The 27,864-nt window shown below is 35.6% G+C and overlaps 1 long non-coding RNA gene and 1 pseudogene across 1 annotated transcript; one reads left to right on the top strand and one right to left on the bottom strand.

Annotated features, from left to right (window-relative positions):
* Positions 1 to 510: 510 nt before the first annotated feature.
* LOC114166447 lies at positions 511 to 26,957 on the bottom strand (annotated as a pseudogene).
* Positions 6,897 to 8,013, top strand: LOC114166448. The gene is made up of 3 exons (XR_003599930.1): positions 6,897 to 6,979; positions 7,092 to 7,126; positions 7,217 to 8,013. It is a non-coding gene; the product is annotated as an uncharacterized LOC114166448 (long non-coding RNA).
* Positions 26,958 to 27,864: the final 907 nt, after the last annotated feature.

Raw genomic sequence — 27,864 nt, 5'->3', positions numbered from 1 at the left:
ACCATTCACGAAGCCATTGCAGCACCTCATCCACGAAAAACGTAGCAGGTCCACCATGCCTCGAAGGAGAAGAACGAAACCTCCACTGCAGAGCTTAGAGTCGAATGAAACGCAGCCCACCACCGCGCTTGGAGTCGAACACCTTTGACGAAGCACTCTTCCATGTTCACACGAAGCCTCTCTTGAGAGTCTACCTCATGCAACTACATCATCAAGACAGATCTGCATAAACGACGTTCACACAGCCAACTAAAACACGCATCTGGCAGATCTGGAACGTTGGGAAGTAGATCTGGAATGTCGGGAAGCAGATGTGGAATGCCGGGAAGCAGATCTGGAAAGTAGATCTATGGCTTCGGTTCAGGTGTGACCGGAGCAGAAAAACACCACTATGGCTTCGGTGGACAACCGAGGCCAAAAATCAACCCTTTTGGCCTCATCCCAATATGCCTCGGTTCTAAAACCGGGGCAGAATATCAAAAACAACCGGGGCCAAAAGCCCTTACTGCACTAGTGTATAAGATAAATTGTCGTCTTGTTAACCGTTATTGTGCTCTAGAAAACAACAACAATTTGTGTTGACAAACAAGTCTCTCTGAATAAACACTTTTTGTATTCAGATTTGTTGTGTATTGAAATGAAGCACTACATGATCCTTTTATAGGCCTTTGGACATGACCTTTCAACTACATTCATTAAATATAACTACTACCTAACTCACAATTAATAAAACAACTTCCAACTACTCACATTTAAGTTTACCTAACACCAACTACCCACATTTAAGTTTACCTAACAAAATCCCCCCGTAAACTTAAATGATCTTCTTGTCCTTCATTCCGAGTATCATCTTATTGTTCTCGAACAAAGAGGATGGCAGCGGCTTTGTAAACATATATGCAACTTGTGCTTGACTTTCGACGTGCTCCAACTCTACATTTCCTTCTTTCACTTGTTCTCTGATGAAGTGAAACCGAACATCAATGTGCTTGCTTCTCTCATGATTGACCGGGTTCTTTGCCAATTCAATGACCGACTTGTTATCAACTCGGATCATAATCCCCTTTTCTTGCTTTAATTCCAGTTTGCTTAGAAGGTTTCTAAGCCAAACTGCATGGCAAACACTCCAGGATGCTGCAACGTACTCTGCTTCACATGTTGACAATGTTACAATGGGCTGTTTCTTTGAAAGCCAGGTGAACGCCGTGCTCCCCATGAAGAATACATATCCAGACGTGCTTTTCCGGTCATCGACATCTCCCCACCAATCACTGTCTGAGTAGCCGACTAGTCGGTATTCATCCGTCCTACTATACATCAAACCAAGTGACACAGTTCCTCTCACATACCTTAGAATTCTCTTTAGGGCCTTCCAATGAGTATACCTCGGTTCCTCCATATACCGACTTGTTATTCCAACACTCAGCATTAAATCTGGTCTGGTATTTGTAAGATACCTGAGACTTCCAATCAGACTTCGGTATTTGCTCGCATCAACTCGGTCTCCATCTGCATACTTAGAAAGTTTTGTGCCCGGTTCTATAGGGGTGGAAACCGGGTTGCAACTCGTCATCTTGAACTTCTTTAAGACATCCTCAGCATACCTTTCCTACGACACAAAGATACCGTCCTTCCCTTGAATGACTTCCAAACCAAGGAAATACTTCATAAAACCTAAGTCGGTCATTTCGAACTCCTTCTTCATCACTTCTTTAAATGCTTCAATTAGCTCAGCATTATTCCCCGTGAAGATAAGATCATCGACATAGAGGGCAATGAACATCACATCTTCTCCTTTCTTCTTTATGTAAAGAGCATGTTCATAAGGGCACTGCTCATACCCATTCTTCTTGAAGTAAGTGTCGATTCTTTCATTCGATGCTCGTGGAGCTTGCTTCAGGCCATAAAGTGCCTTCTTCAATCTCAAGACTTTCTTTTCTTCGCCTCTTCGCATGTATCCAAGTGGTTGTTCAACATATACTTCTTCTTCCAAGACTCCATTAAGAAATGCTGACTTCACATCCATCTGCAAGATTGTCCATCTGTGTTGAGCTGCTAAGGAAATCAGCAACCTGATTGTTTCCATCCTTGTCACTAGAGCAAATACTTCATCATAGTCTATTCCTTCCCTTTGCTTGTACCCCTTCACTACGAGTCGAGCTTTATATCTCTCAACTTCTCCTTCAGCGTTTGTTTTCTTCTTGTACACCCACTTTACGCCAATAGGCCGAGCTCCTTTGGGCAGATCGGTTAGCTCCCATGTGTTGTTGCGTTCGATTGCTCCGATATCTTCATTCATTGCCATTTGCCACTTTTCCTCCTGCACGGCCTCTTCAAAACTCAAGTCTTCTGAATCTGCCAAGAAACATACAACATGTACTTCATTAGTCGAGTTGTATATGTCTTGCAAGCTTCGCGCTCTAGGATGTAGAGGTTCATCTTCTTCATCAGAAGTCTCATGATCTCTCACAGCTGGTGGTGTATCTACTTCCAAGCTTCTAGACTCCTTCTCCGAGTTGTTCCACTTCCACTCGCTCTCTTCATCAACTTGAACATATCGGCTCATAATCACCTTCTTTGTTATTGGGTTGAACAACCTATACGCCTTGGTTTTTTCATCGTACCCAATAAACACGTACTTCTTGCTCCGATCTTCAAGTTTGGTTCTTTGTTGAGCTGGAACATGACCATAAGCAATGCTGCCAAACACTTTGAGGTGAGACACACTCGGCTTTCTTCCACTCCAGACTTCTTGCGGTGTTTTCTCGTTCACCTTAGCATGTGGACATCTATTTTGCACATAGATGGCACATTGCATTGCTTCTGCCCAGAACTCCTTAGGCACATTCTTGCTTTTCAACATTGTACGGACCATGTCAAGTATGGTTCGATTTTTCCTCTCAGCTACTCCATTCTGTTAGGGTGAGTATGGTGCTGTTAGAAATCTCCTTATTCCTTGCTCCTCACAATACTTCATGAGCTCGGATGAGATGAACTCGCCTCCTCGGTCAGACCTAACAGATTTGATAGGCATGCCGGTCTCCTTTTCAACCATTGCTTTGAACCTTTTAAACACTTGGAACACCTCGGATTTCTCTTTCAAAAAATACACCCATGTTTTTCTTGAAAAATCATCTATGAAAGAAATGAAATACCTTTTCCCACTGAAAGATTCAGGGGTAATTGGTCCACAAATGTCTGTGTGAATTAATCTAAGTTGTTCCTTTGCCCGGTACTCGGCAGTCCTCAGAAATGAGGTCCTTGGATGCTTCCCGAGCACGCACTCTTCACAGAATTTCTTTTCAAACTCCACCGTCGGGAGTCCTCGAACCATCTCCTTTTTCACCAACTCGGCTAGTCCACCAAAATGCAAGTGGCCAAACCGGAAGTGCCACATCATAGCTTCATCCTTCACATCAAGTTTCAAGCACCTCTCTTGGACTATTTTCAAGTCCAGCTTGTACATCCTGTTCTTCTTCATCTCTACTCGGGCAATCAATCGATCTGACTTATCTTTCAAGTATAGTACTCGGTCTTTCATCAGAACCGAGTAGCCTTTCTCCATCAGCTGGCCCATGCTCAATATGTTACTTTTGAGATCGGGTACATAGTACACATCTCTGATTTCTCCAACTTGGTTGTTTTCTGCAGGTACCAGATTGTACCCCGGCCTTTTACTGCCACCTTTGATGCATCTCCAAATGATACGTGTCCAGTGTCAACTTTGGTGAGCTCCTTAAAAAGATTCTCGTCCCCACACATGTGGTTGCTTGCTCCTGTATCAAGGTACCAAACTGAGTTGTCAGAACAACTCGGACTTAGCTCGGCACCTGATCTCCTGGACATCATCAATATTCCTTCTTTCTCAACATCCTCAGAAAGGAAGTTCGTTTCCTTCTTGCTTTCAGATCAGCAGTCCTTCGCGAAATGTCCAACCTTCCCACAATTGTAACATTTGACTCCTGAATAGCAGTCTTTAGCAAAATGACCGTACTTACCACATTTGAAGCACTCAATTCCTGAGTTGTTCGAATGACCTCCTCGGCCTCTACCACCACGACCTCCACCTTGTCCTCGACCACACCAATTTTGTTGGCCGACCTGTTCTTGACCTTTTTCATATCCTCCTCTACCTCTACCACCTCGGCCTCGAGTGTTCTGAGTATAAGGAACCTTCTTCTCCCTAATGGTTGCCTTTGCATTGAGTGCTTGATCAAGGGAGTCCTCCTTCTTCTTCCTTCTCTGCTGCTCATGCGCTTCAAGCGACCCAGCAAGCTCTTCCACCGAGAGCGCTGTCAAGTCCTTGGATTCCTCTATTGCATAAACTATATTCTCGAAGTCGTCGGTTAACGACCTCAAGATTTTCTCCACCACTCGGCAAGCGGGCAGTGTCTCTCCATTTCTACCGAGCTGATTCGCTACGGTCTCAACTCGGGAGACGTACTCGGCAACCCCTTCATCTTCCTTCATCCTCATCCTTTCAAGCTCGCCTATGAGAGTTTGAAGCCGAACTTGCTTGACACGGTTATCCCCTTTGTATGCCTTCTCCAGAATATCCCACGCTTCTTTTGAAGACATAACATTTGCTATCTTCTCAAAGCCGGACTCATCAACAGCTCGGTACAGCACGTACAAAGCCGTTTTGTCCTTTGCTCGTGTTGCTTTTAACGTAGCAATCTGAGCTATCGTCATTTTTCAAATATCCTCTGGTTCTTGGTGCCCATTTTCGACCACCTCCCATACTTCTTGGGAACCAAGGAGGGCCTTCATTTGAAGACTCCAATTATCATAGCTGACGCCTTTTGATAACTTCGGTAGGGGCATGCTGTTAGCTAAGTTGGCCATCTCGATCAAACTCTCTAACTCACTCAAACACTCAGGCTCTCAAGCTCTGATGCCAATTTATTGACAAACAAGTCTCTCTGGATAAACACTCTTTGTATTCAGATTTGTTGTGTATTGAAATGAAGCACTACATGGTCCTTTTATAGGCCTTTGGACATGACCCTTCAACTACATTCATTAAATATAACTACTACCTAACTCACAATTAATACAACAACTTCCAACTACCCACATTTAAGTTTACCTAACACCAACTACCCACATTTAAGTTTACCTAACAATTTGCACCTTGTTTCCAGCCTCAAATTTTTGATAATACCCTTTGCCACTCATCTTCAAATGATGCTAACGCAGTTCTCTTATAAAGCTAAATGGTGCTCTTTGTATGATTTATCACCAACAAATTTTTCAAGCCATCTGATGTTATATTGTTAGAGGAAGAATAATGGATATGGCACATCATTGTCTTCAAGTTACACCCATTCACTTGAGGAATTTCAAAAGTCACAGAAGAACCTTCGCTGTTGAAGGTTAACCAATCTAGATAACAATCTCCAGGTAGCAAACAATCACCACCATCACTTGTAGTCATACTCTGTAAAAATCAAGATATATATGCTAAAAGTTCATCAATCGATGCCTCAATACCGCCTTATAATAAATTCAACAACCTATGTATAACAAGATAATAACTCATTTTATCATTAATTGAAATTATGATCTTTTGCAAAAAAGTAAGCGATGATGACTTGCATGAAAGAAGTAAATTGTTAAAAAGATTCAATGTTATGCATAAGAATATCATATTATTAGTCTCTTTCTTGAATTTAAGCCGATGGTAACTTTTAATGGCAGAATATATGATGGCAGTTAAAAAATCTGTTGTATGATAATTTTAAAGTAGTGTGAGTAAAATATCATCTATAAATTTTTAAGTTGACAGCGTATAATACTATACACTTGCACATATAATTGATGTATTAAATTCAACTGCCAAAAAGTATGTAGATTTTCTAACCTGAATTTTTGACAAATATTTATATCATAAAAATATTACAATTAGATGCATTTAAGAGAGTAAGAGAAAGAAAGGAACCTGTAAAATTCTCCGTTTCAGAATGTGAGATTTCCCAACTCCACTACAACAAAAGCAATTTTTACTAGAGGTTATTTATGGCATTTCCGGGGTTTTAACCCCCGTTAAAGGAGTTTCCGGCGGTTTGTTTTTCTCCTAGAAAAACCAGCGTCGTTAACAGATTACTGACGGTTTTCATTGACCCCTGGTAAAGCAGCACTTACCGGCGGTTTTTAAACCCTTGGTAATTACCGGCGGTTTCAAACCCCTGGTAATTACCGGTGGTTTCAAAACCTTTGGTAATTACCGGCGGTTTCAAACCCCTAGTAATTACCGGCGGTTTCGAAACCCCTGGTAATTACAGGCGGTTTCGAAACCCCTAGTAATCCCTGGTATTTATCTAAGATTTTAAAACCCCTAGTACCTATTTCTTGTATGTAGTTTTAAATCCTTTATACGGTATAATAGTATTGAAAGTTCATTTTTTACCCCTACAATGCAATTCATTATTTATTGATGTTTTTACTTTTTAAATTTCCTTAATTTTATTTATTATACTTTTTAATGCATATAATTCATAAAACATATGATATGAAAAAATTCTAACATTTAGATATTTGTTTATAACTAGATATAACATTCATAAAAACAAGGAACGTAGTCTATAAGTTCAAAGTAAATAATAAAGTTTAAACGTTCAAACTACTGAAATATTACAATATATTTGTTATACTTGTTATAAAGTCAAATCAAATGAAAGTCTAATAAGATTCTTCTGTATCAATCTTGATCTGAGTCATTTGTTTCTCCATTTGGTTAATGTTTTCTTCATCTTCATGTTAGTATCAGGTAATATGTAAAGTCAAAGCTCATAACACATTGATAATATATATAATATAATATTTGACAGTTTTTTTCTGAGTAGATGGTTTTATAAGCCGCCACCTTTGACCGTTAATAAAACATAGTATTGACCAAAGAATTCATCTCATTACATAATTACATAAGTGTGGTGAAATAGCTCCAACTATTAATTGATTTCAATATAAAGTGTAACAGGTAAACCAAATTTTAAGATTCTAAGACTATGTGAATGTTTACTGTTTTATCTAAAAACATATTTGAATGTTTACTGTTTTATCTAAAAACATATTTGAATGTTTGGGTGCAGCCTGCAAATGAAGGATCTTTTGACTTTGCTTTCATGTAAGTAACAAATGTTTACTTTGTTCTCCATAAACAGTTTATGCAGAATAAGTTATTTGACACTTTGGTATTGTTGGTGGGTGGAACCAGGAGTGTGTTGTATACTCTGTAGCTGAGTTTTGGGGAGCAATTGCAGCTCATCACAGAAACTCAGAAGATGAAGACACAGGTTTTTCATTTGTAAATTGCACAATGAAAGGAACTGGTAGTGTTTTTCTTGGGAGAGCATGTATATTTTGTTCTTATTTTTATTTTACTACTTCTATTAAAGGTCCCTGGAAGTTCTGCAGAGTCTGCAACAAATGCATAAAATGCATGAATGATTCTTGTCTAAGATCAGAAGCCAAGAAATTAATTCCTACTTGGAAATCACCTTATCCTTGAGTTTCTTTGGTTGAACTGATATAGGTTTAAAATTACATGAACTTGTGATTGTTGAGATATTATGTGCTCTTAAAAAAATGCACGAATGATTATTTTGATAGTTTATATATATAAGTTGATTTTGTCTGTGTAAGTTTTTCATATTATTACCAAATCATCATGTAATACTGTCACAATCAATGGTACCAGACTTAAAACCAAAGTCAAAAAGGGTTTCATTGTCTTTCTGACATTAATATCGTCTAAACTTCAAGCAACAACATCCAGCCATTGCTAAGTCATAAGGGTGAGATTTATATGTAAAATGACCGACCCATCATTGAGAATGAATAAGTTATTTGCTTTGCTCGTAATCCTAAGCTTTAAGAGAGGCTATTGAAGCTGCTCCTCAACAAGAACATGAGAAACTAAGGCTGCATCAAGCCAAGCTTGATAATCTTCAAGCTGAATACAAAGTCATGATGCAAAATTGTACTGAATCCATAGAAACATAAAATATGCAGAAAAATAGCATTGGATTATGGAAAAGAGAATTGAATCAAAACAAGTGCGGAAATAAGAATCCAAAAATCAAAAATAACAAAGGTTGTCATTTGTATCCTCAAATCCCTCAAAAGGCTCCAAGATAGGTTGGTATATAAAGATATAGGAAATGCATAAAATCTTTGGGTATTGTGGTGCTAACTAATGCTATCATATCTATCGTTAAATAAAAAAGTGGTAAATATCTCATGTAGATATTTTGAAAAACTGTTCCAAACCTGGATTCAATGATGGAATTAGGATTTATTACTACCAGGTGAAGATGAATATAAAAAGATGGAGGAAATAGTGTGATTAAAATCCACTCAACAAGGTAATGGAAGCACAATTTTAGAGGTTGTAGCTTGCAACATACCTTTAGGAATGGAATAGTTAGATCAGGATGCTGATGTCTACCCAGTATTTCAAGTTCCATTGACACACATTGCAAAAGAAGAATTATCGCAGCATAGCCAACAATGAGGAAGGTAGTTTGCTTAAAATGGCAATAAGAGGCCATGGTCATACTGGTTCCTCAAGCAGAGGCAAAATCTTGTGAGCCACTCCTATGTAGGACGGCATGGATGCTAGCACATTTGGCACATGATGATTTAGGTCCAAATGACGTAATTGTCGACATATTGAATCAACCACATAGTCTGCATTTTCCAAAACTAACTGCCCAACCTACATATATATATATATATATATATATATATATATATATATATATATATATATATATATATATATATATATATATATATATATATATATATATATATATAAGATAGCAATAAATAATAATCATTGAAAAATTATAAAATTAACAAAGACCATGACTAACAGTTGGAAAGCCAGATGTGGTTGAAAGTATATGCAAGACAGAATCTGCTGAATTTCTAACTCTGTAATTTGAAGAACTAAGATTCTCCAGCAATAAATAAAGTGAAGAGTGTAGAAATCCACTAGAAACAAAATCTCTTCCAAGGCACACACTAAAGATTCTTACTCCATCAATAATAACCTGTTTCACAATAAATAAACCATTTTTTATTTTATGTCAATTTTCTACAGAAGTCAATATAGCATAACTAGGCAAAAAAGTCAAGATATTAGAAGAAAATAAAAACAAGAATGATTCAAGGTAGCAAGAATTTAGAATTTCAAATAGATATAATGATAAGATTCTCAAACAACTTGTCCACGAGTTGTGTAGATACCATGGTAATCATTTTAACAAATGTTTATTATCATCATAACATTAATCCATTACGTCAACAAGAAGCCTTAGCTATAAAGGCGTATGAATACACTTTGTAATGTTAATTGTAATTTGAAATAAAGAATTATCTAGAAGTCTCTTAAGTTTCCCTAAGTAAGGTCTAGAAATTCTAGAATGTCCTAATTAATGAAGGATGTAGAAAATTCCATAGTGGAGCATTAATTAGAGAAGCTCCTAGAAATGAGTCTAGATCTCTCCATTAGCTCCTATAAATACCTCATTGTACTTGGCATTTTCAATCAAGGAAATTTGAGTTCTCTCTTCTAAATATCACCTCTTCCTCTAACAAAGTGGTATCAGAGCCAGGTTTGATCTAGAGAGTTGAGAGAGAGAAAAAAGGAGTGTTGAGAGAAAAGAAAAAGAGAGAGAGAGAGTTGAGAGATGGCAAGCAATGGGTATACTACCTTCCAATTTCCTCGTCTTACAAATGAGAATTATGAAAAATGGTGTCTTCGCATGAAAGCGTTATTAGGCTTTCAAGGTGCGTGGGATATTGTACAAAAAGGCTATGAAGAGCCTCAAGATGAAGAAAGCTTATCTCAAGAAGAGATGGAGAATTTGTTGAAGACAAGGAAGAAGGATCAACAAGCCCTTACTCTCATCCATCAATGTTTGGATGACCATATGTTCGAGAAAGTTGCCTATGCTACTACGTCGAAGGAAGCTTGGGAGATCTTGGAAAAATCCCTCCAAGGCGTCGATAAAGTGAAGAAGATAAGGCTTCAATCACTAAGGAGTGACTTTGAAGCTTTGAAGATGAAGGAATCCGAATCAATATCGGATTATTGCTCAAGAGTAAAGGCAATTGTCAATCAATTGAAGAGATATGGAGATAAAATAGAAGATGTTCGTGTGATGGAAAAGATCCTTCGTTCCTTGACTCCAAAGTTCGATTATGTGGTATGTGTGATTGAGGAATCTAAAGATCTTGACTCCATGAGTCTTGAAGAGTTGGAAGGTTCTCTACAAGCTCATGAAGAAAGAATGAAGAGGAGACAAGAAGAGCCATTGGAGCAAGCCCTTAAAGCTCAAGCTTCTTTGAAGAATAATGGAGGATTTAGGAGTCAACGAGGACGTGGACGAGGAAGAGGTCATGGTCGTGGAGAAAGAGAACATGTTCATGCATATGGAGGAAGAGGAAATGGTAACAATGCTTCAAACAATGAAGAAAGGAGTTTCTCATCATCAAGAGCCCGTGGAAGAGCAAGAAGAAGAGGCCGTGGCTATTCTCAAAACGAAAGAAGGTATGACAAATCTAAAGTTGAATGTTACAATTGTCATAAGCTTGGTCATTTCTCTTGGGAATGTCGTCTTAATGAAATGGAGGAAAAAGCTAATCTTATTAATGAAGAAGAAGAGTCAACCTTGTTGCTAACCCTAAAAGGTGAAGATAAAGATGTCAATTGTTCGTGGTACTTGGACAATGGTGCCAGCAACCACATGTGTGGGTACAAGGAGAAGTTTGTGGAGCTTAATGAGAATGTGAGTGGAAATGTGTCCTTTGGAGACTCGTCCAAAGTTAGAATTGAAGGAAAAGGTACAATCCTAATTTCTTCCAAAGATGGCAGTCATAAGATGATCAATGATGTTTATTATGTGCCTAAATTAAAAAGCAATATTTTGAGTTTAGGCCAACTTCTTGAAAAAGGATATGAGATCCTTATGAAAGATAAATGTTTGTGGCTTAAAGATCAAAATGAAAATTTGATTGCTAAGGTGCTCATGTCAAGAAATAGAATGTTTATCTTGAATCTAAAAACCATTGAAGCAAAGTGTTTGAAGGTAAACGTACAAGATAAAGCATGGTGTTGGCACATGAGGTTTGGACACCTAAACTTTGCAGCTCTTAAAAGTTTAGGAGAAAAGGAGATGGTGAAAGGGATGCCTGCAATCAACAGTCCTAACCAATTGTGTGAAGCGTGTCTTCTTGGAAAGCATGCGAGGAAAAGCTTTCCAAAAGTAGCTGCTTCAAGAGCAACCAAGCCTCTTCAACTTGTACATGCCGATGTGTGTGGTCCAATCGATCCACCATCATTCAGTAAGAATAAATATTTCTTACTCTTCATTGATGATTTCAGTAGAAAAACGTGGGTGTATTTTCTCAGACAAAAGTCAGAAGTATTTTCTTCTTTCAAGAATTTCAAAGCTCTTGTTGAAAAAGAAAGTGGCTTTGAAATCAAAGCTTTGAGATCTGATCGTGGAGGAGAATTCACTTCAAGGGAGTTCAATGAATTTTGTGCAACTCATGGAATTCGTCGTCCATTGACTGTTCCTAGATCGCCACAGCAAAATGGAGTAGTCGAGAGGAAGAACAGAACCATTCTCAACATGGCTAGAAGCATGCTGAAAGCTAGGAATATGCCCAAGGAGTTTTGGGCTGAAGCTGTTTCTTGTGCGGTCTATTTATCTAACCGCTCCCCAACGTCCAATCTAAAAGATCAAACACCTCAAGAAGCATGGAGTGGAAGGAAGCCTAGTGTTAATCATTTGCGTGTCTTTGGGAGTATAGCTTACACCCATGTACCGAAACAAGAAAGATCGAAGCTCGATGATAGAAGTGCCAAATATGTCTTTGTTGGCTATGATGCTCCATCTAAAGGCTACAAATTATACAATCCAAGCAATGGCAAAGTGGTAGTAAGTCGTGACGTTGATTTTGATGAAGAAGCTGTGTGGAATTGGGAGGCTCAAGAAGAGAAGACGTACGATTTTCTTCCATATCTTGAAGAAGAGGAAGAAGATCAAGAAATTGCAATTCAAGATGTCACTCCTCCTCATTCGCCCCCTCCATCTGTTACATCTCATGCAGAAGAAGAAAGTACAAGCGAAAGGCCAAGGAAGACAAGAGACATACGTGACATCTATGAGAGGTCTGATGAAGTCACGTGTAATCTTGAAGAATTATATTGCCTTCAAATAGATTGTGAGCCATTGAATTTTGAGGAAGCCGTAAAAGATAAAAGGTGGAGACATGCCATGGAAGAGGAGATCAAGTCAATCGAGAAAAATGACACTTGGGAATTAACAACTATTCCCAAAGGTCATGAAGCAATTGGAGTGAAATGGGTGTACAAGACTAAGAAGAATGCTAGTGGAGAGGTGGAAAGATACAAAGCACGACTAGTTGTCAAAGGCTACAAGCAAAAGCATGGAGTAGACTATGATGAAGTTTATGCACCCGTCGCTCGCATGGATACGATCCGTTTGTTGATTTCTTTGGCGGCCCAAATGAAATGGAAGATTTATCAACTTGATGTGAAGTCTGCGTTCCTGAATGGTTATCTAGAAGAAGAAGTCTATATTGAGCAACCTTTAGGCTTTGTGGTTGAAGGACATGAAGATAAGGTTCTAAAATTGAAGAGATCTTTGTATGGATTAAAGCAAGCACCAAGGGCATGGAACAGTCGCATTGACAAGTACTTCCAAGATAATGGCTTTGTTCGATGTCTTAACGAGTATGCTCTCTATATCAAAACTTTTGATAATGAAGATATTTTGATTGTTTGTCTCTATGTGGATGATCTCATATTCACTGGTAGCAATCCAAGCTTGTTTGAAGAATTCAAGAAGGTGATGTCATATGAGTTTGAGATGACAGACCTAGGGCTCATGTCATACTATTTGGGCCTAGAGGTTAAGCAATTGGAGGAAGGTATCTTCATTTCTCAAGAATGCTATGCAAAGGAGGTCTTGAAGAAATTTAAAATGTTTGATTGCAATCCAGTGAATACACCCATGGAAAGTGGGATGAAGCTATCCAAGTTTGAAGATGGAGAAAAGGAGAATCCCACTCTATTCAAAAGCCTCGTGGGAAGTTTGAGATACTTAACATGTACAAGGCCCGATATTTTGTATGCGGTTGGAGTAGTGAGTCGATTCATGGAGACTCCCACTTCTACTCATATGAAAGTTGCTAAGAGGATACTCCGTTATCTAAAAGGTACTCTTGACTATGGGTTATTTTATTCATTTTCTAATGATTTCAAACTCCATGGATTTTGTGATAGTGATTATGCTGGAGATATTGATGATAGAAAGAGCACTAGTGGCTTTATATTCTTCATGGGAGGATGTGCTTTCTCATGGAGTTCAAAGAAACAACCCATTGTCACACTTTCAACATGTGAGTCAGAATATGTGGCAGCAACTTCATGCACTTGTCATGCGATTTGGCTAAGGAGATTATTGAAAGAACTTCATTTACCTCAAGTGGAAGCTACGGAGATATGCGTAGATAACAAGTCTGCACAAGCACTAGCAAAGAATCCGGTGTTTCATGATCGAAGCAAGCATATAGACACAAGGTATCATTTCATAAGAGAATGTATTTCTAGAAAAGAGGTGGAGCTCAAGTATGTCAAGACTCAAGATCAAGTTGCAGATATCTTCACGAAGCCATTAAAGTTTGAAGATTTTCAAAGGCTAAGAGCAAATATTGGTGTGCAAAAGAAGATTTCAAATTAAGGGGGAGAAATGTTAATTGTAATTTGAAATAAAGAATTATCTAGAAGTCTCTTAAGTTTCCCTAAGTAAGGTCTAGAAATTCTAGAATGTCCTAATTAATGAAGGATGTAGAAAATTCCATAGTGGAGCATTAATTAGAGAAGCTCCTAGAAATGAGTCTAGATCTCTCCATTAGCTCCTATAAATACCTCATTGTACTTGGCATTTTCAATCAAGGAAATTTGAGTTCTCTCTTCTAAATATCACCTCTTCCTCTAACATGTAAATCTTCAAAACAAATATGGGGTACCTTGGTTTGTGAACTCTAGTTCTTCTTCTCCTAGATGCACCATGTCCATAATTGGTAGCCACTGTGATCAACTCGTGATGGTAGTGAGAAGTTGGAGCTTGTCTCAGAGTAACAATGTAAAAGAGCTAGTGATGCTTACTATTGAGAGTCCAAAAGCTTGGTGTTCTTCACGAAGAAGTTCAGTGGTATAGGCCTGTTGAAGAAAGGAGTTTTCGAGCAATGTTTTAAAACTATTAGATAAAAAAAATAGGTAAAAAAATTCATACATTCAGACCTTGAGCCCATTTATTAAGCAAATGCTTCAGAGCCGAAGTTGACATTATCAAACATTGGGGTGGATGATGGAATTTCAGCACCTTCTTTACCCATCACCTGTTAGAAAATTACATAAAATTCAAGTGTAAGTGAAAGGCGTCTTAAAACCATTTCTCCAAAGATTGATGAAAAAATTTCCTTGATTGTGATCACCCATAATAGGTTGCATTAGCTTTACAATATATTTATTTGAAGAGTCCCCAACTAGAGAATGCATATAGGGAGTTAAAGCCTGAAAACATAGCATGACTCTGAGGTTATAAAAAAAGCTTCAAAAAATGACACAAGAGATCCACATAGTTCTTAAGATTGTATGGATTATCAAACTTACTAATGATAAATCGACTTAAGAACATTTTAAATAATAATATTGATGATGATTACATTCCTAATTGGAATTATACCAGTAGATAAATTTAACATGTGAATAGGATGATTGGAATAGCCATTGTGCTCCTCCTTACTGTATTGGACACTATGTAAGAATGATTATTTTCTTATATCCATGAAATTCATCAATTATCTAATCTAACTCAGGAGACAACATATACCTTCCTGGTTCACAAAAACCCCATTAACATGTGATGATTGACAAGGTGTTTCATTTCCTATGTTTTCTTTTCACATTTAACACACTATCCCAAAAGAGGGAAGAAAAGCAAGCAAAGAGTCAAAAAGGACACCCCTTGCATATCTAATGGTTAATACTAGCAGTAATCTTCATCAAGTACCATGTTACAATTTTCTTATAATGCAACATGCACATAATAAAATTTCTCTCTTTGATTGTACAATATATCTTTATCTTATACACCAGTTTTATACATCACTTAAAAATAACAAATAAAAATGGGAGAAGCACAAACAACCATAATCATATGAAATTTGAACAGAAGATCATACTGGAAGCAAATGCTAACGACCTGAATTCTCTGACAAATCACAAAGGCCAAGTAATTGTAAGCTTGAATTGTATGCCACCTGGAGTTTTTCACCAGTGGCACAAATGAGCATTGCACTAACCACATCTACAATAACAAAAACGAAACCATATTCAGAAATAAGTTAATTATTTACTGTTTAACAAAGAATGCAGCAAACATAAGTGAACACAGGGGTAAATAATGCATATACAAACTGGTATTATATGCATATTACCAACTTATTTTAGTTTAGGAAACTACCATTTATATCCATTTTCTATCAACTCTCTTAAACTAATCAATGAGATCAATGAGACTAATCAGTGCATTTGACACAATTGTTTCTTTTGCACCTGTGTTGTTGTTAACAAGTAACAACTGACCTAGAGAAAGCACCTGAATTTCAATAAAGAGAAACTTTTATCTTTAGATTTTGAGTTTCTAATAAGACAACATTTTCAATTGGTTTACAGGTAGCAAGCATACAGAAGCCTGTTGTAAAATTAAATTAATTACATATAATAATAAAAACATATTGGAATTAAAGATATAATACTTAGTTTTATTAGATGTTTTTGTATTTTATGCTACTTTCTATTTTTAGCTTTTACTATAAATTATGTTATAATTTAAAATACTATTCAAATAAAGCAAGTACATGATTGAGTGACAAATCAAGAGTACTGAAAAAAGTTGATACTCTGTATTTTTAAACAATAATAACAGTAAATGCTACTTTTTATTTTTCTTTTACCATAAATTGTGTCATAATTTAAAATATTATTGAAATAAAACAAGTAAATGATTGAGTGACAAGTCAAGAATACTAAAAAAAAGTTGATACTCTATCTTTTTAAATAATAACAACAGTAAATACTACTTTTTATTTTATCTTTTAGTATAAATTGTGTTATAATTTAAAATATTATTAAAATAAAACAAGTAAATGATTGAGTGACAAATCAAGAGTACTAAAAAAAAGTTGATAGTCTATCTTTTTAAATAATAATAACAGTAAATGCATAAATATATAATACTTTCATTGCATTGTAAAGAGAGAAAAAAACTTCTTCGGTGAATTTTGGTTGATGCCAAACCTGTGTATCAAAATCAATTGATTGAATACCTTTCTCATTGTTAATTATTTGATAATATCAATTCAATTTATTGGTTTATTAAATCACTCTTAACATATCTTCTTCACTTTCTGATAAACATAGGTATAGAAGGAAGAAGCAAAGCAACTTCTTTTAGAAATAACGTGTTTGCGATCTTTAATTTTACTTTTCCATTTTTTTTGTGATTAATTTGCTTTTTTATCTATCTATTTTTCTGCGTCTTTTCAGTTGGGAATCAATAATATGTTTTTCTATCTTCAATTCGATAAAGTATCGAAGTTTTCAAGATTTTTTGTGAAAATTTTCAAATAGTATTGGCTTAGGCTATGGAGGGGGTCCTCAATTTCATCTTTGTTTCATGCACTTGACTTGAAAAGTTGAATTGTGTATATGTAAAATCAAATAAAAACAATCAAGTAAAGAAAAAATCCCAAAATCATACCTTATTAACACTGATATATGTCCACTATATTGAAAAGTTGAATCAATAATTATAGCCCACTGGAGCTCCTTCATTATATGCTTGAATGTCTGCAAATAGAGAAATAAACCTCATCATCTTTTCTTTTTCCAATCATTCCATCATAAAATTTAAAATATGACACAATTCCCAACTTATGAGTAACTAAACAAAACTAGAAACTGTTGCGCCTGACAACTTTGTTATAGACAAAACCAAAATCTTCAAGAACACAAACTAAGTCAGGTTCACATGAGTGCCTCTCACAGCAGTAACAATTACAAGCAGAATCAGAACCATCAAACCTAATATCGAAATGGAGTTTTGAACACTGTACACCCAATAAGAACTACACAGTTTAATTGAAATCAATGAGCTAACCAAAACCGAAATACATTCCAAAATTTAAATTATACTTTAACTCCATCCAAAATCAAAACAAATCAATGAGCCAGTCAATTATTCAAGTTAAAATTAAAAAATATTTTAATACCTAAATCAGGTTAATCAATAAGCTCATACTTCATAGAATCGTGCCTTAACACGAACTCGTCGACCTCCTCTGGAAATTTCTCGTGTCTCGCATTTCACCTTGCCGACAACTGCTCTACCGTTGACGTCGCTTATCCATTGGTACTAAAAACTGAATTCTTTGGCATGCCATCAGAGTCTCTCCAATTCTACGACAAACTTGGCGGCAGGGAAACTAGAACCAGAGACTTGTCGCCTTGTGCGACACTGATAGCGGTTGCCAGAGTTCGAACGCGACTGGCCTCAATAGTGGGTGCGAGAGGTACTGAACAATGCACCGCAAATTTGAAAAAATGCAACACCTGAAAGCAAAACTGTTCTTAGATACAAACGTCTAACGAGAGAGTGAAAAGAAAATTTCAAAAGCCAAAGAGAACAAAAAAAACATTATCAATTGGAATATGCGGTCTGGAGAACGAGATTCGAAGAGAGTGATTGTAAGTTGGGATTCACATAGCAGAAAAGAAAATTGAAATGGAGAGAAATCGGGAGGAGTGGTTCATTCAGAGAAAATGAATTTTTTTTAAGAGGTGAAGATTTCAAAAGGATTTTTAGGACACTGGATAAAAACAAGAGAGAAGAGGGAAAATGTTAGGCTCTCCACGAATGAAAAAGAGGATTTCTGAAAATATAGGAGGGATATGAACTTTATGAAGGTTAATTAAAAAAACTTCAGCTAGTTATCAGAGGTTTGGAAAACCTCCGTTAGTGTATTTGTTAGAAGAGGTTATCATAACCCTCGTTAATAAACCTCCATAAAAATTATAATTTTTTGTAGTGCTCATTCCCATTTGAATTAAAAGTGTCTTCTCAAACAATTTTGATCTTGAGTTGCATTCAATTAATGTAAATATATTCAGCATCTGTGATACTGTTCCAGATGACTCAGATTCTACAGAATTTGTCGCATTTAAAGCATCCAAAATACTCGTTGTATCTCGAGAAAGTTGAAGATCTGAGCCACACTCTATCCAAAGACTCTGAAGCTTTGGAAGCTCCTCAGATATATAAGATAGCTGATTGGAACTGCTACTTTGTACATCTAAAGAAACAAGAGAAGACATGTCCACCAATGTCTGAACACGAGAAGAGAGACTATTTACCGGTGACATCCAAGACCAAATGATAGAGGGAAACACATTGCGTGAGAATCCTTCATAACCACACAATGAAATATATCCAATACTTTTTGATCTAACTATCGAAAAGGGCACCCTTGTTATTCCAGTATTGTCAGCAACAAGGGTTGTCAAAGACTCCATCTGTTCTATGTCCTCTTCCAACTTATCAATCTTTAGACAACCCGAAAGAATGAGTGTTTTAAGAGATTTCAACTTATAGATACTTCTTGGAAGGTTACGCAGGCTAATACAATCTTGAAAGTTTATTAGTAGAACTTTAGTGAGATGACCAATGGAATATGAAACTTCAGACAGCCTTGGACAATCCATGAGTACAAGCTTTTCAAGATTAGGCAAATTTAGAAAGTCTGGAGTTTTTGTTAAATAATAAGAATGGCTAAGATTAAGAATTTTCAACTTCTCCATCAGCTACAAAAAAAAGAAATACAATGGAAATAAATTAGATGAAAAAAAAAATGAAAGCAATTAAAAATGTCATAAACAGTGAAGTGGGATGTGACATATATACTCATGATGCCATTTTTGTTGGGCTATTATATTTTGATTTAGCTTTCCCTTTTGTATAGACATGGCTATCCTCGTGACTTTTGGTTGACATGGCTATCATAATCCTTTTATGAGTAAAAAGAAACGCTTTATCTAAGTAGCTAAGTTGACTGCATTGAAATAAGCATACATCGTTCAGAAAATAGGTTGTATGTGTCAGGATTTTCTTTGAAGTATGTGAGTCTATTCCTTCAATATGCTATTAGAGTTGTACGATGCTTCAATCTTCTAATGCTACGACCTCAGTCGTCAAAGACTCGATCATCAGAGAAGTCATACGACTTCTATTGCCTCTTGTTCACCTGTAGTTTAGACTTTGATCGTCTATTTGATTCTTCGTAAGTTGTCTAGCAAACAACAGATTACGATTGTTTACACTATAACCAATCACAGGCTGATTTATATTGGATAAACTCATTATATATACCAAAATTCTAAATGATCACTTATTTCATGATCCCCTGAGGTATTGTAATTCAGATTGGCTTGGTTGTCCTATTGACAAAAGATCCACAACAAGATATTGTCTGTTCATTATAGGGAATATTGTCTCTTAAAAGGACAAGAAAAAATGTTGTTAGCCAATCTAGTGCAAAAGCTAAATATAGATCTATGGCTCAGCCACATTTGAACTTGTGTGAATTAAACAACTCCTTTTAACAATCGAAATTTTAAGAAATTGATAAGATCAAGTTGCATTGTGATAATCAGGTAACCCTCCATATTGCTTTCAATCCTACTTTTCATGAAAGACAACCACCTAGAGACCGATTCTCATTTTATAAGAGAGAAGCTGATGTGAAAGGAATCTATAAGCAGAATGTTGCACTTTTGGTTAATATGAAGCACATCCTCCCTATGGTGAATTTTAAAGGTACTTTGTTTCCCTCTCATACTCTGTATTCATACTCTCTATGTAGATGATGTTTTTGTCTTTTGCAGGGCTAATAAGAGAAGTCTTGGTAGTATTATGCAGCTATTCAGGTCAATGGTTCAATAGTGGTAGAAGTCCTTTTTATACAAATAACACTCTTAACCCCTTCTAGAGTTATTAAAGATATTTTGGGTTTAAACACTTATTTGGGTGTTCCCTTTTTTAAAAGTGTGCATAAATCCAAATTTCTTAGAGCTATTATTGATAATATTAAAAATAAATTGAGTTCTTGGAAAGGTAAGTTGTTAGTATGATGGGTAGGATCCAATTAGCTAATTCTCGTATCACTGGGATTTACAGCTTTTAGGTTTATGGATGACCTATTAATTTGTTCTAAAAGGGGTGGAGGGATGGATTTGTACTTACATTTGAACCAGAGATATCTTGAAAGCTTATATTGTGACTGTCCGTTCTCATAAGCATGATGGAGTGTTGGGTGTGATCAATCTTGGATAAGAAAACAATCTAGACATGCTTAAGTTGGTTTGGAGCTTTACTTATGGTAATTTAAATTGGTCTCGAGTTATGAGAGCACGTTTTCTAAATAAGTATAATAAAAGAATTGTTCTTCATAAAACTTCATCTATTTGGCCCGACACTAATGATTGGCATGATGTTGTTATTGAAAATCCTAATCGGATCATTGGTAATGGTCAATATGTTAATTTCTGGAATAATTCTTGTCTTTTTGATATTTCTATCTTTCAGCGTCTTGGCATTCCTAAAACCCCCCAGGTATAAGCTCAGGTTTAGGGTTTGTGATGCCTTGAATGGTATTAGTTGGTACATCCCAAGTCTTTTAAATAATATTGAAGATATTTAAAACATCAATTTTATTATTACTGATACGATTGACGAACCTGTTTGGATAATGGATGAGTTTGATTTCCTTAATATGAAGACTCATCCCTTTATTCATACCAATTTTGTTTCACATTGTTAGAGGAAGATTATTTGGTCTAATATCATTCCACCAGCTAAATCTTTAGTTCATTGGAAGTTGTGGCATAATTGTTCACCGTCTGATAAACATTTTAGACAAGAGGCATTAGCTTATGTTGCAGTTGTAGTTGATGCAATCTTAACGAATACAATCTGATTCATCTTTTTTTTTATTGTGTTTTTGCTAAGAATCTTTGGGCCTAGTTAAATTATGTTCTTCCTAATTTCTCGTGCACTCTATTAATGATATTTTGTCCTTTTCATATGAAAGAGTTAGTCGTATCACTTGTGACATTAGGTTTGCTACTATCACCTTTATTATTTGGATCATTTGGAAAACTAGAAATCATGAGATTTAAAAAACCAATCCTCTTTCAATCAACACTTCATTTGGTTCAATGGAATATTCAGATGGCAAGTAAAAGATCTTCTAAATATATACAAAATGATATAACTGATATTTGCAATTTTAAGTTTTTCAATGTTTAGAGTAGAAATTACAAAGCTACTAGACCTAAACAGGAACATTGGTTTATGCCTGATGTTAGCTGGTTAAAGTTTAATGTTGGCACAGGTGTTAAAGGCTATCCCATTCATGCTACAAGTAGTGGTTTCTTCAGGTGCAGTAGAGGATAATTTGTTGGAGAATGTACTATCTATTTGGGCATCAAGTCTTCAATTTATGCTGAGTTGATGGTCGTCATTGTTGCAATAGAGATTTCTAAAGCTAACAATTACGGACATGTCCAGCTTGAGTGTGACTCCTCTTTGATTTGCCATGCTTTCCATAATTTTGGTATTGTTTTGTGGAGGCTGAAAAATGCTCTTAACATCCTCAAAGTTATGGATTCTAAAGTCTCTCATATCTTTAGTGGGTAATGGATGTGCCATGGTTTTGCTAACATTGGTCTTGTTAATAGATTTGATTTTCTATGGTTTGATGCTTTACCTTCTCGTGTTAGTGACAATAACCACATCCAAGATATTGTCTGCTTTGAAGTTTGGAACTCCTATCACGGTTTTGCCCCTAAAAGGCACCTACAAGGGTTGGAGAATGAAGATGTATTTAAATTTACTCTAGGCAATGACTCTAAGGGTCGTGCAACTATTGGGCGTACTGAAACAAGGCCTCAAGTCGAGGACTAAGGAGAATGAAGTTTATCTTAGGAACTACATTTTCGTTTTTATCAGTTTCATTTTCGTTTTTATCAGTTTTATTCTTAAAAAACGCTTTGGAGGCATGAAGGAAAGGAGAAAGGTGTATTTAAATTATCCTGTCTTCAACTCCTAAGCGATATGAAACTATTACATATACCAAAACACTTTCTTTTATTGAATTTTCATGTGGTGATGAGACTTTAAGATGCCAACCTAGTTGGGATGTTAATGTTTTATTGTAATGCCCTTATATGATTTAAATAAATCAAAAACAACGCATGAAATTCAAAAAACTAAATTAATACCTGAGTTCCTTTCCACACCATGGTAATCTTACTGTTTTCTAACTCAATAGAAACTAGACTTCCTTGATAAAGCTTGTTGGTATGAAGGCAAAAGGAAATCCATGCCAACAAATCCATCTAAGGTCTTTGGAAAGATATTCAAAATCTCCAACAAGTTCTACACCAGAAAGTTGCAGCAACCTAAGTTTCTTCATGTTCATAAAGGCTTTAGTGCTTAGAGATTTTGTATTACTTCTTGGTAACTTCAAAGTCAATCCCTCGATAAATTTTGTTCCCTATAATAGAAAAAAGGAACGGTAAAATATGCATAGCTAAAGATACATAGCAGTTAAAACCCTGATAAAAAAAAAAAATCCTTTTTTCTGGGACATAGAAAGAAACAAACAATTCACAACCAAACTAATTTTTAAAATTCTTGTGACAATGAATCGAACAAATGAATGTTAATAACCAACTCATAAATGTGCGCAATGCTTCCATTAGCTTTATATATTTCAAATACTAGAATAATAAATGAAGGTCTTACACTTTCTTTTGATAACACAATCAAGCACATCCTCGTGAAACCATAACCTGCTACGCTCCTCAAGCTCCATTGGTGATTTTGAACGAATAATTTCCCTTCCCATGTCTCGTACCAAATCATGCATTCCAAGTTGGTTCTTATCATCCACGGTTACAAGACTTCGCTCTACCAAGATACGTATCCCATTTTCTGCAAAAAGTCCACAACCATTCAATATATTTATAACATCATTTCGATCCTTTCCTATAAAGAAACATGCTATATCAAGGAATATTCCTTTCTCAGTATCATCACTTAAACCATCATAGCTTATTTTTAACTTCTCATGTACTTCATCATTAGGAATTTTCCTAAGCTTTTCCAATACGCTCTTCCACTCTGTTACCTCCATATCAAATAAATAAGACCCAAGGACTTCAAGAGCAAGTGGCAATCCCACAGAATAAGCAACTATGTTTCTTGAAAGTTCAATAAAACCTTCTTTGGGACTTGCTTGCTTGAATGCATGCCAACTAAAAAGCTCAATAGATTCATCTACATTCATTCCTGTCATTGCAAAAACTTGGTCGACTCCTTTCCCTCTAAGTAAATGTATGTCTTTGGTTGTGATGATTATTCTACTCCCCGAACCAAACCATTCACGATCTCCACACAAAGCATGTAATTGTTGTAATTTATTTACATCATCAAGTATAAGAAGTATCCTTTCATGGCAAAGTCTTTCTCTTAATATAATTTTTCCTGTTTCAATGTTATGTATCCTTGTATTGTTTTCTTTGTGGATATCGAATAGAAGTTGTTCTTGTAAACAAACGTGGCCAGCTTCTTGCCGCCAAACCTCCCTAATATCCGCTAGGAAACTCCTTCCCTCAAAATTACGGCCAATCTTATTGTAAATTGCTTTTCCAATAGTTGTTTTACCAATGCCTCCCATCCCCCATACCCCAAGTAGTAGAACATCGTTTGATTGTTTTTGTTCTAGCAATTGAACCATTTCTTGCACTCGAGATTCTACTCCGACTAGTTTACTGGCAACAAACAACTCTGTCTTGTCCAACAAACTTGTAACATTTTTAACAATATTTTTCACAGCTTCGCTTTCATTCCTACAACAAAAAGCCGTGCTATATGCATCAAAATAAAAGGAAAATTTTAGTAAGAAGTTATACTTGTACAAATGTGTGTTTCTTCATTCATCTAATGCACTATTTTGATTTTTAAGAACTATTTTGTAGCACGTGTCGATAACTATCCTTTAGAATGGGACAAGAAATTTAGTGGGGGAAAATCTGGAGCGACACAACTAAGAATGTAAGTAATCGAAAACTAAAGTGAAACGGATTATTTTTTGAATAGTTCGTAGAAATTACTTCTCTTGAAACATTTTTATCCCTGTTTTTTTGTTTTATAAAAACAAATCCATTTATGAACATGAAACAAGCATGATCTTGTTCTTGGTACTTTAACCAATGTTTGTTTGATTTCTTGAAAATACAGCTAAGTAAACAAGAACTATTATATCATCAAACCATTAGTATTAATTTCTAATTAATTATAAATATTATTTCATATGAATTTTCAAGTTTATATTTTCTATCAGCACTCATTTACCATAATTATTATTACATTGTCATTTATATTTCCTCTGGTTTCATCTTTTGAATAGTTATCTTTCTATAAGATTCTTTATACATGACCTCTGAATGATAAAATTAACGAGGAAAAGAACTGCAGTGAAAAGGCTGATTTAAAAGGTTATCAAAATTTAAAACTTGTGCATTTATGATACTGTACATTAATAGTATTTCACTAAAAAAATAATTAGAGAAAGTAGAAGTGTTTCATCACCTAGAATTGAGGATTACAATCCCGGAGATGGCAGCAGCCGATCACGAAGTGCGTCCCTAGCATGCTTCATGTGGTACTTGATCTCATCATCCGTTATTCCTCTTCATACATATTATGAATTTCTGTTAGTTTTAGAGACAATGTTTAGTAAAAACGGGAGAAAGTAGGGGTTTCATTACCTGTAATGCTGGACTACCAATGTCGAGATGCCAACAGCCTCATAAAGTGCCATTCTCCAATGTTTCACAAGGCTCTCTATGCGGTTGTAAGACTTCAGCATTTTGATACTTCTATACACATTAAGAATTTACTAAATGTTAGTACAAGAGGCAATGTTAAGTAAAACATGAAACCACAAAGTGTTTCAATTATCTCTCGGAGAGGAGTGGTAAGAGAATCTCTTTGGCACTCTTTCTAACCTTCTTTTCACTATTTGTTCAAATTGATTAGAACTTGCTATTTTAGATAGGTTTAATTTCTAAATCATGAAAATGGTTCATAAAATGAGAGAAAATGTAAGGACTGACTTAAATTGTTTGCGTAGAAATGGTTTAAATGAGATGAAGTACGAATATTTTATTAAAGTTGTTAGATATATTACCTCTATTGTTTATTAGGAAAAATAGACATCGTTTGATATTGTAGATATGGTTAATATTGTTTATTACAATATCTTCTATTTATCATATTTATGTTTGATTGTCATATTATATCACTCTTTATTATAAATACATTCACCTTATGTGTATTTTAGACACAAGAGAGATTAAACCTATATAGTTTTTCTCAATATTCAACAAAAGTTATAAAGATTATGTAAGTTAATTATTCAACTTTAATTTCATATAAACCATTATCTTCCTAAAATCATTTTCCTCTGCCTTCTCTCTAAATTTCTAAAATAGTCATTCATCTTATCATATATATTTAACTTTAAGTCCACCTTAGAGATCCTAGAGAAGAGTAGAGTACTCACTACTACAAAAACTCATATTTCCTACCAATTTTGTTTTGATTTTTTTTTTGGTAGGAAATACTTATAAATTTTGTTATGAAAAAAAAAATTTGTAGGAAATTCCTGCCAATTCTTTTGCAAAATATTTTGTATAAAACACTTTTCGCAACAAATTTTGTAGGAAATACTTGCGAATTCTATAATTTTGTAGGAAATAATTACCCACGAAGGAATTACCTGTCAATTAAAATTCTTAGAAAAAATAACAGAAAAAAGTCTTTTCTTGCAAATTTTTTTAACAAATTTGTAAGAAAATTTGCATGTAATATGAGATGTTTTAGTAGTGACTTTTGTCCAATCAAATGTCCAATCAAATGTCACTATTAATTAAGTAAGAAAATTCATGAAGTATGAAGCGTTTCTATTACCTTGGATCTAAGTCTACAACTCCTGAGCTCTGAACAACCACAGAAAGTGCCTCTTTCCAACGCTTCAGGGGCTTGTTTACCCTTTCAAACTTACATTCATGTTGTGAATTTAAAAAATGTTATTCTTAGAAACAATGTGCTGTAAAAATCAAAGGAAGCAGAGAGCGCTTCGTTGCCTGGCACATAGGATTTCAGTCGTTGAGAAACCACCAATCTCACCAAGTGTCGTCCTCCAACGCTGCTTCCAATCCAGCACCTTTTCTTCTTCCTCTGCCGAAATCTTGCTCAAAAGGCGTTGAAATGCTTTCCCAAAGTCTCCTGTTTAATGACGGACTTTAGAGGGATCAACGTCATAGAACACTGGTATCACCACTTGCCCTATGGTTCTGTGACACTCCATTATTTTCTCTAACTCTTTCAAACACCACCACGACTCTGCATAATTTTTCGAGAAAACAACAACAGATATTCGAGACTCTTCGATCGCTATCCGTAGAGAGGGTGAAATTTGCTTTCCCCGTGTAAGTGACTCGTCATCCTTGAAAACAACGATTCCTGCATTCTGAAGAGCCGTGTAGAGATGCGAAGTGAAAGAAGCACGCGTGTCTTCCCCTCTGAAACTCAAAAACACTTCAAAGTTTCTGCTGCCCATTTCCTGGTACCGATCACGAAGAAAGTCCATTTCCATCTCGTCATCGCCATCTGACAGAGACATTGAAGAGTTGAGAGTTCTTTGTTTGCGAAGCACGAAAATAAAGCCTTAGAGAAATGCTTTGGAGCAAATCACAACCATTTTTCTCGTTGGGTCAAAGTTCTGACTGACAACACCATAATGACGACAAACAATTGCCGAAAAATTTGCCGCGTGAACTTTTAAATGAATATTTTAACACTTAAAAAATAAAAGAAATATTCGTAGTCATACTTTTACGCTAAATCTTGTCAACTTTAGAGGTTTTTTATTTTATTCATTATTAAAGTTTTAAATATGTTTGTAGTTTAAAAACATATTTATTTTCTAAATAAATAAATGGTAAATTTAGTGTAGTTAACATTTATTCTGGTATAATAAATATATTTAAATTCATTAATTTTATTTAATTATTATTCATGATTAATAGTTAAGAGTCCAATTCTTGTATGGAACCAACGTCTGCCTATCCTCCTCGAGATATTCATTCGTGGGGTACCTGCCAGTACTCTGAAGTTCAAGTCAGCATACTTTGAAATAGTGTGTACACTAAAATTAAAGGCTTAATTACTGTTTTAGTCCTCGAATTTGGTCTGAAGTCTCAAAAAGGTCCTTTAAATATTCGGAGTATCAATTTAGTCCTCTAATTGTCATAAGTGAATCAATTTGGTCCCCAAAATTAACGCCGTTAAAAATCGTAACAGAACAGTGACAAGGCTTAATGACTGTGTATGAGTTTTAGTGACGTGGCCCGTATCAATCAATTGTAGTGTGGAAGGAGAGAAGTGTTCGAAGATCATCGTGGAAACGCTAAACTAGGGTTCGCTAGGGTTCGATTTTCGCTGTGATTGGCACTGCTGCAGATGAAATTTGGACATTGTGATCGACGACATTCAACAATCCAGGTGAGCTTCCAATTTTTTCGAAATCAATTTTAGGGTTTTTTTGTTATTTGCGTTGAATATGATTTTG

This window comes from Vigna unguiculata, chromosome 10, assembly GCF_004118075.2.
Source record: "Vigna unguiculata cultivar IT97K-499-35 chromosome 10, ASM411807v1, whole genome shotgun sequence".
Classification (NCBI taxonomy): domain Eukaryota; kingdom Viridiplantae; phylum Streptophyta; class Magnoliopsida; order Fabales; family Fabaceae; genus Vigna; species Vigna unguiculata.
This window is presented reverse-complemented; position numbering and strand designations above follow the sequence as displayed.